Source organism: Portunus trituberculatus, chromosome 4, assembly GCF_017591435.1.
Source record: "Portunus trituberculatus isolate SZX2019 chromosome 4, ASM1759143v1, whole genome shotgun sequence".
NCBI lineage: Eukaryota > Metazoa > Arthropoda > Malacostraca > Decapoda > Portunidae > Portunus > Portunus trituberculatus.
The window spans coordinates 5,485,071-5,495,070 of NC_059258.1; the positions used below are offsets into that span (position 1 = coordinate 5,485,071).

Below are 10,000 nucleotides of genomic sequence, written 5' to 3' on the forward strand. Positions count from 1 at the left end.
CTAAATTACACACACACACACACACACACACACACACACACACACACACACACACACACACACACACACACACACACACAACCTGAACACCAGACCTGCCTCTACGTTAATTAACCCTTTCTTCACCTGTTGGCCACGTGTGTCTCCCATAATGCCTTGGCTAAGTAGACAAAGAAAACACACACACACACACACACACACACACACACACACACACACACACACACACAAATAGCTTCGTAATATCACAATGCTTCACTTCCTCTCACCTGTACTACTCAGCCAGGTAAGGTCTATTAACTCCTCTCTCTTCTCCTCAGGTGTGCAAGGAGAGAGACAAGGGAGGGAGGGAGGGAGGAGAGGAAGAGAGAGAGGGTGATTTTCAATTATTCCCGAGCCTTTCATATGGCAACACTCCCATACGCACTTAGTGTTGCCAACTCCCCATCATTTCATAACTTTCTCCTCTCCTCCTTCTCCACCTCCAGTGTCTTCTCCTTCTCTTGCTCCTCCTCCTTTACCCCCACTGCACCTAATCACCCCTCCCTCCCCACTCCCTCACCCCCACACAGCAAGCAATGTCGGGTATAAGAAAAAAAAGAGTAAAAAGTAAATTTCTCCACGCGACATCCAACTCATGGCGTCGGAAAGGCGTAAGCCACTTAAGACTTGATCTCAAGTGCTGAAATTTACTTATCGCTGTGAATTTCTTTTTTATTTTTTTCTTTCATGGATATTATTCACTTTGTTACCTCACAGGGAGAGAAAGAGGTGGAAGAGAGAGAGAGAGAGAGAGAGAGAGAGAGAGAGAGAGATTGAGTGAATGACTTGTATGAGGCAGGAGAGAGAGAGAGAGAGAGAGAGAGAGAGAGAGAGAGAGAGAGAGAGAGAGAGTATAAGGACCAAGACAGATTATTATTACAAGATATTACGCAACTTTTTTGGGTGTGTGTGTGGGGGGTAAACTACCTAGTTGTATTTTAAATAGTGGACAAGTACTATATTAATTGTCTGTAGTGCATCACTGCGTACTTACAGACTATATATAAGTACAATTGCGACTGGTTTTCCATCTAAATATTTGGCACAGAGCATTATCAATAGTAAATCCTTAATCAAAGTAACTACAAAAGGCTGCATTGAAAGCATAGGTGTGGTAATTACATTACGCTGTATTTACCCCTGTATTATGTAAAGTAACAGATTATACTGATATATGAGTGTACGTGTGTCGAAAATTTCTAATGTGGTAAACAAAATTCTATTGGGGGTGGAGAGAGAGAGAGAGAGAGAGAGAGAGAGAGAGAGAGAGAGAGAGAGAGAGATACCAAGCCATAAACCAAATAACAAACCACACTATCCAACCCAAATTTCACAAAAAAAAAAAAATCTACAATAGTTGCTACCTCTCCCGCTACGTGGCGCCAACAGACCATCACCCTACCTTATATACCACGGAGCCAGCCGCGGGGGAGCCTTACAATGCTACACCACACTTATCACCACCACCACACTAACACCACACTCGTATACCACGCTTGTATCACCTTTAACACATGTAGGTCAGGCCAACACAGAATAAGGGGTGTGAATTTAGGTATTTCCGTCACAAACACGTCACACGCCACGCCGAGCAGTCACAGAGAGGGAGTGTGTTGCTAATGTGCTGCTCCTCTGTCTTGTCGTCGTTTAGTGACCCGTTGCAAAAATGTAAACACTTTGGTAAGGTTTAAAGGTCCTTGTTCACTCCCCCACGCGCGCGAGTAGCGGTCCCCTCTCACTGCTCACAGCCACAACACTGAACTAAGTCCCTGTAACCAGCCAAGCATTGAACACACACACACACACACACACACACACACACACACACACACACACACACACACACACACACTCGCACGCACACACGTACACACACAACAGGGTACGAGTCAGCTGCCGAACTTTACTCTACATATTATTTTTCTGCTCGCTAGTTCAGACTTAACCAATTGATAAAAAGTTGTGGCGCAGACTTAACAACTTGTACTGAATGTTTTGGATGACTTAGGTAAGGAGTTCAAGTTAAGGGAGAGTGGGAAATGAAAAACGGAAGAGGACATTGGCAACACTATAGCTCTAAACCGACTCTTGGCAACCCCACCGCTCCGCTCCGGCTGAAGAAAAAAAGAAAAAACTGAGAGAGAGAGAGAGAGAGAGAGAGAGAGAGAGAGAGAGAGAGAGAGAGAGAGAGAGACCTTGTAACCTCTGTGAGTGTGTGTGCGTGTGTGTGTGTGTGTTGCTTAGTCAGACACGCACGTAGAAAGTGATAAATTATATATAAACTTGCTTCTAGACGGACACACGGACAGACAGAGAGCTAGAGTGACAGAAAGGGGTACAGACAGACACAAAAATGCACACATCAGCCGGTTAGGTTAAATATAGTTAGACACACAGGATAATGATTAGTGTAGGTTGTTTGCTAGTTAGACAGATAAGTTGGTTAAGGCTAAGTTGGAAAGACAAACAACCAGGTTAAATCTCTTTAGATTAAGGTAATTTAGACCGATAGACAAAGTAAGTAAGACGGGTTGGGTGAAGTTATACAGAGACAATCAATCAATCAAGTAAATATTTCAGTGCTTTATTCATTGTTGTATTTATTCTCTCTCTCTCTCTCTCTCTCTCTCTCTCTCTCTCTTCGCTCTGTCCTTGTCTCAATACTGCATGCTAAACTGACCCATGTGACCGCCTCTGTCCCACACACACACACACACACACACACACACACACACACACACACACACACACAGACAAATAAATAAATAAGATAAAGCAACATTAATATTCCATAAGGAGAAAGAAAGTGACATCTGAGACTTTACAAACACAGACGCACGAGAAAATTATTAAAAACAACAACAAAGCAGAATATCGATATTTGAGCTGTTAAAACCCTCTTCACTCTAACTAACGTGTCCATCTCATTATTTGTACCTCCACAGTGCCTTTTTCTACCCGGCATTGGCTTTCCTCCCTTTCCCTCGCCTTACGACACTTGTAAGGCGTGTGCTAAGTGTAAAGTAAGGGGCCGGGAAAGGTTTCCGTTCATTGCGCAAAAATTTCTCTAGATTGCGCGCTCTGCCTCCCAACCTCCGGACATCACGTGGCGAAATTTACCCATGCCATATCATGCTGTTTTATCCTATATTTCAAACACCGTAAGGTAATCGTGGTAACTTAAATCTAACTTTACTTTAACATTCGCATTGTCTTAGAGTATTTGTTAAAAAAGTTTGGTACTCGTGGGTTTGTTATTAACGATTGTGATTTAATAGCGGTGCATAAATTCCTCATGCGATATCTGTTGTTGCGCGGATGAGAGAGGATGACAAGTGGCGATAATTATTACTGGTGTTGATACTTGTGTTTCTTGAGAGAGAGAGAGAGAGAGAGAGAGAGAGAGAGAGAGAGAGAGAGAGATCTAACGTATTTTTATTCCTCTTCCTTTTCTTCTCTTTATCATTATAATTGAGAGAGAGAGAGAGAGAGAGAGAGAGAGAGAGAGAGAGAGAGAGAGAGAGAGATTATTATTACTGGTAAAGAGAATTTAATATCAGTTATCATGATTAAAGCAACTCTCTCTCTCTCTCTCTCTCTCTCTGACGCAAATGAATGCAGATGAACATAAATTGACAAAAGCAGGTTAAAAGAGAGAGAGAGAGAGAGAGAGAGAGAGAGAGAGAGAGCAATATAGACAGGTTACAAAGATTGTCTGGCTCCGGCTGACTCTCTCTCTCTCTCTCTCTCTCTCTCTCTCTCTCTCTCGGAAGAAGAACAACAAGATCAAGAACAAGACGAACACAAAGGAGGATGAGGTGGTGGTGGTGATGGTAGTAGTAGTAGTAGTAGTAGTAGTAGTAGTAGTAGTAGTAGTAGTAGTAGTAGTAGTTGTTGTTGTTGTTATAATAATAATAATAATAATAATAATAATATTAATAATAATAATAACAACAATGGCAGTGGTAGTGATAAACACACACACACACACACACACACACACACACACACACACACACACACACACACACACACACACACCTCACATTAGGAGAATTTATCATCTTATCTTATCTTATAGAGCTCATAACGTTCGTTCCTTTAGAATAAAAAGAATTACACCGTAAAAATGTATATGTTGTCACTCTTACATCATTCCTCTAGCCTTATATTGTTGATAAATAGATATATAACAAGTTTCATAAGAAAGAATACAAAATGACCAAATGGATGAAAACTGAGTATACAGTAAAGGAAAGAAAGAAAGAAAGAAAATTTTAAGTCTCTCCCAACTAATAAAATGTCTATGAGTAGGACGAAAAGTAAATAGCAATGAAAAAAAAAAAAAAAAAAACAGCACCAGCAACAGACGACGACGAGAATAAGCTAAAAGAACGCAAAGATTATTATTTATAGGAAGTTCAAAATTCTGACCTTGAAACATCTTAAATCTTGCTTGCTGGTGACTCTGACCTTTAGGAAGTCCCGTGTTAAGGGTTAAAATAGTAGTAGTAGTAGTAGTAGTAGTAGTAGTAGTAGTAGTAGTGGTGGTGGTGGTGGTGGTGGTGGAAAATTGACACTAAACTTAAAAAATACAATAATAGTTTAAAATAAATAGTATGGTAGACGTAAACTTAATAAATAAGAGATAAAATCAAATAATAAATGACAAAAGGAAGAGACAAAAAAAAGAAAAGAAAATTATATTAGAATGAAAACAATTATTAAAAACCAGGAAATTAGTGAATGCTATAAGATAACTCCTCTCTCTCTCTCTCTCTCTCTCTCTCTCTCTCTCTCTCTCTCTCTCTCTCTCTCTCTATCTATCTATCTCAAATCACATTCATCTTACGTGTCTAAGATCTATTTGTTCTCTCTCTCTCTCTCTCTCTCTCTCTCTTAACAGCCACGACACACACACACACACACACACACACACACACACACACACACACACTCACAGTGAGAGAGAGAGAGAGAGAGAGAGAGAGAGAGAGAGAGAGAGAGAGAGAGAGAGAGAGAGAGAGAGAGAGAGAGAGAGAGAGAGAGAGAGAGAGAGAGAGAGAGAGAGAGAGAGAGAGAGAGAGAGAGAGATTAATCGATTAAGGAAGAGAGAGAGAGAGAGAGAGAGAGAGAGAGAGAGAGAGAGAGAGAGAGAGAGAGAGAGAGAGAGAGAGAGAGAGAGAGAGAGAGAGAGAGAGAGAGAGAGCAGTAGCCTGTCTGTAGCATATCTCAAGATGCAAGCCTGAAGGAATGTGGTGGTGGTGGTGGTGGTGGTGGTGGTGGCCACACCTCACCTCCACCACCACCACCACCACCACCACCAGTAGATGCATTTTTCTTAATTATTCGTTCAGTATTCAGAAAGCCTCGCCTATTGCTCTATTCGGAAACAACGCCACACACACACACACACGCACACACACGACAGGTCAAAACTCTCATCTCTTCTCTCTTCTAATGAATAATCAAGTGAATGATATAAATGGATAAACATTGGAAGATTGAAATGAAAATTCGTTATGCATTCTCTTATTTCACTGTTAAGTCATGTGGTGTGCTGTAACGTCACTAATTGGAGTTCTTGTTACGGAAATGAGTAAGTATAACTGTGAGTAGTAATAAGGAACGGGTAAGTTATTTGGACGTGTAGATAGCTCACACACTCATTGGATTACTGAACTCATTGCCTATGCTGTTATAATAAAAACAATAGATTCATGTCTATTGACCTTTATGTTTAATCACTGTTCTATCTTTTATCACTTATTTACTACATCACATTGTCATTTGTAATTTTAGTGTTTTTATAACTTTCCTTTCTATAATGTATCATTTATTTGCTACTGTATCACCTATTATCACCATCTATCCTATCACGTATCAATCATTTGCTACTGCATCATGTATCATTATTTGTATTTTTTATGTTCTTGTATATTTTCTATGGTCTTGACAATACGAGTACAAAACAAGAGTAAACATGTTAACCATCTCTGTTTTTTCTTTACTAAGAGTATATCAAGAATTTCGGTTGTTCATTTTCTAACGTGTTGTAAAAATCGAGCTTGAAAGAGAATATGTATTTCATATCCTTTCAACTATATATTAATAAGCTCATTTATTTTTAAGATGTAAGAAGTATTTAATATTTTTTTTCCATAACTTATTCGATTTATCTTTTTTTCATGAAGTTAAGTTCTCATTGTTTCATCATCATTAGTTACCAAGACTTCTATCTATCTATTTAATTCATCTTTCTTCTACCCATGCATTGTCAAGATCAAGCTTAATCAAATGCAAGACTCAGCACGGATAATTTTTCTGGCTTTCCTCGCATAATCTCCAACGGAATTAAAGTTATTAGACCTCGACTGTGTATTCACCTCACCTTTCTTTCAAACCACCCATTGTCAAGATCAAGCTCAATCAATTACGAGAATCAACACGTTACACCCCTCCACCCATACACACCGCCAAGTCTCCACAGCCATCAAACTTGCACCATTGCTCTCCATTACCATGTTCAACTGAATGGCGGGAGAGTTATTCTGGGAACCCTGCACTCTCCCTCTCTCCCTCCTCTCCCAGCTCTCACCCGCTCTCCCTCTCTCTCTACTCTCCCAACTCCCTCTCTCCTCTCTCGGTCTGTCCCTCTCCTCTCCTCCCCCGCGTCACCTCTTACATCCCTCCTCTCTCTCTCTCTCTCTCTCTCTCTCTCTCTCTCTCTCTCTCTCTCTCTCTCTCTCTCTCTCTCTCTCTCTCTCTCTCTCTCTCTCTCTCTCTCTCTCTCTCTCTCTGGTTCTTGTCTTCAAAATCGTGTATTATATTGATCATATTCGAAAACAAGTGACAAATAAATACTTCCAATCTCTCTCTCTCTCTCTCTCTCTCTCTCTCTCTCTCTCTCTCTCTTGCACATCTGGCAACACTGCCCTCGCGGAGCTGAAATTGGCGGGAAAAATATTGCTCTCTTCCCACACTCCCTTTCCGCGGCGACCGTTCTTGGAGGGAGAGGCAAGGGGAGGGAGAGGGAGAGGTAGAGAGAGAAAAAAAAGGGAAAAAATACTTCAGGGCCTGAGAGGAGAGGTGGAAGGGAAAGATCATTTATATTATACAACTTCCCGCCTCTTGGGCCCGTCTTGTCTAGTGTTGTGTTGGCGTGGCGCGGGTAATCCTTAAAGGAACGTCATGACAACTTTGACATTCTTTTAAGATTTTAAGATTAGGTGCATGTATTAGTGTTAGACATATAAGTAATCAACGTTATTTATTTATGCATTTGTGATACAAAAATGAATGCAAAGGAAATCCAAACACAAAACAGCATATGGAAAACAACACCATAGAATAAGTCTGTCGTTCCTTTACGATCAAGTACCATACTAAAAACTTCATAATCTGACGTTCTTTTAAGGTTGGGCGGCTGGAGTTTGTCATTTTAAGTTATCTCCTCTTGGTGTTATGACAGGAATAAATGCACCATTATACGAGTAATCAATGTGACATTATAGTGGAAGATGACCAGTTACTTCCCTGTGCTAATCTACAAGGCTAAGTATGGCATGGTAATTACATAAGACTGGGACTGGGTAAACTAGAGACGAATATGGAACCCAGACCAAGACTCAAACCAGTATTACCTACAGAAAAAAAGAAAAAGACGTTGATAAACAGCTTAATGTGAAGACAATTAATATAGTACAGTACTAATGAAATAGGAAAATATATAGATACGACTGAAAGAATGATTGAGACTGATGGATCGATTAACAAATAAAATCATTGGAATTTTCGTGCAGCATTCGTAAAACCATAGAAAAAACAAAAGACCAGTTTTGAAATTACAAGTTCAAGAATAACAATGGTAAAAAAAATAAATAAACTAAAAAAATAACAAACAAATACTAAATAAATAACCAATAAACAACAATAACCTCTTGAGTACTTTATCCTAAGCGAGCCAAGACACGTAATAAAAGTATAGGCTTGTGAACACCCAACCACCCACCACAGCCAGCCACTTGAGTCTCCCACCCACCCACCACCACTACCACCCCACCATTCCCTCCCCCTCTGTAAGAACAAGGCCGCCGGAATAATGGCCGCGGCTTAATGGTTGGCGGGCGGCAGCAGCAGCAGCAGCAGCAGCGTCGGGAGTCCATTACCCCAACGCAGGTCGAAGGACACGCCAAGAAACTCGAGCGAGAAGTAAAAATCTCAAAGCGGCATCCATCTTGTAAACTGGCGACTTGGCAACTTCAGACCACCACTACCACTACCACCACCACCACCTCTCTCTCTCTCTCTCTCTCGTCATGGCGGCTCACAGTCTTACCAACTCACGGAAAAAAAAAAAAAAACAGGGAAATAAAAGCAGTCAGTCTGTCTCAGGGTGGGGGGAAACAAAATGGCGGATTGACTTCTAGGTATACCGACTCTTCACACCGACTCTCTCTCTCTTTCTCTCTTCCTCTTCCTCCTCTTCCCGCCGCCTGGGAGGGAAATAATGGATGATAAAGAGGAATAAAGGCCACTGGGGCAGGTGGTGGTGGTGGTGGTGGTGGTGGTGGCGGTGGTGGTGGTGGCGGCGGCTAAAGGAACTCGGTGTAAAATTCGGGATTCAACATCATCGGTCGTTCCTTTACCCTCTCCCTCTTCCACTCCCACTCCCTCAACCCCAGACAGCGCTCGCCTCACTTTTTTATTATTATTATTTATTGGCTGCGCTTTTATTATTTTTGTTTGGTTTTATTTTTACTTTTTTTATCCTTTCGTCTCCTATAACCTGTTTTCATGACTGTAATCTTTATTATTGTTATTATTATTATTATTATTATTATTATTATTATTTGTTTAATCTTTACCATCACATTAATCGTTTTACTTGTTTCTCATATATAACCAGTTTCTGTATCTGCATAATTACCATCTATTATTCTTTTCCCCGAATTATCTTACTTTTTAATTAATATACACGTTTCTGTTGCAATTTGAATTAATGACTGCAACATTATTATTGTCGTGCGTATTCTGAATAATCGCCTGACTCAGAATGCGTATGGTCTTGCATGAACGCCACACTTATTACCATGCGTATCCTGACTCTTACTGTAATTTGTATTCATCGTTACATATCATTATTGTCATTGCTCGAATCTTAGAATGCGTAAGGTCATGCCTAAACGTCAGAATGATAGTGCACACTTTAAATCCTTGTTTGGGTTTGAGAATGCGTATGGTCATGCTAAAGCGGCAAAATTTACTATCATGCGCATTCAGATTCTTTGCGTGACTCGGAATGCGCAAGATCATATACTGCAGAATTCACAACCGTGCGACGATTATGTTTACACGGCAGAATTATTATCATGTGCATTTTGATTCATTGCGTGACTCAGGGAATGCGTAAAGTCATAATCTCATTTAAGCTTATATTCGAAAGTTTATGACGGTAATATCGACCTCAGGCTAGAAAATAATAAAAAGTGTAAAAAGAAAAAAAAAACATGTAAAGACTATGAATGAAATGAGAATGGATTTATACTCAAATGGTTACATCAATATCGGTTACTTTGACGATATCGAAGACAAAAATATTGATCTTCAATAAGAAAATGAAATAATAAAATACAAGTGATGGAAAATAAGAAAAAAAAAATGAAAAGAACATACAAGAAAAGAAAATACAAACACTAAAAATAGACATATAAAAATCAAATAAGCTTCCGGGAAACAATAATAAAAACAAATGAAAAATCATCTAAAAAATGAAAAAAATCAAATAACCTTTCATAAACCAACAAAAGGAACACAAAGAAAAGACAAAAGGTTAGCAATAATAACAACAATAATAATAAAGAGATGCGAGGGACAAAAGGTCAGAGCGAGCGAGGAACGTAATAAAAAAAAGGTACAAATATAAAAGAGCGTTAATAAATAAATAACCTAAGAGAGA

The 10,000-nt window shown here is 39.8% G+C and overlaps 1 protein-coding gene across 10 annotated transcripts in view; it reads right to left on the reverse strand.

Annotated features, from left to right (window-relative positions):
• LOC123510984 (C-terminal-binding protein-like) overlaps nucleotides 1-1,808 on the reverse strand; it is a 27,005-nt gene extending 25,197 nt beyond the window's left edge. For 8 of the 10 annotated variants that reach the window (XM_045266632.1, XM_045266578.1, XM_045266639.1 and 5 more), the window contains exon 1: nucleotides 1,548-1,808. The gene's annotated coding sequence lies outside the window, so the exon portion shown is untranslated. Of the gene's footprint in view, nucleotides 1-1,444; nucleotides 1,501-1,547 lie in introns of those variants that run through there. The other 2 variants (XM_045266568.1, XM_045266622.1) reach the window with 2 other exon arrangements.
• Between the last annotated feature and the right edge of the window lie 8,192 nt (nucleotides 1,809-10,000).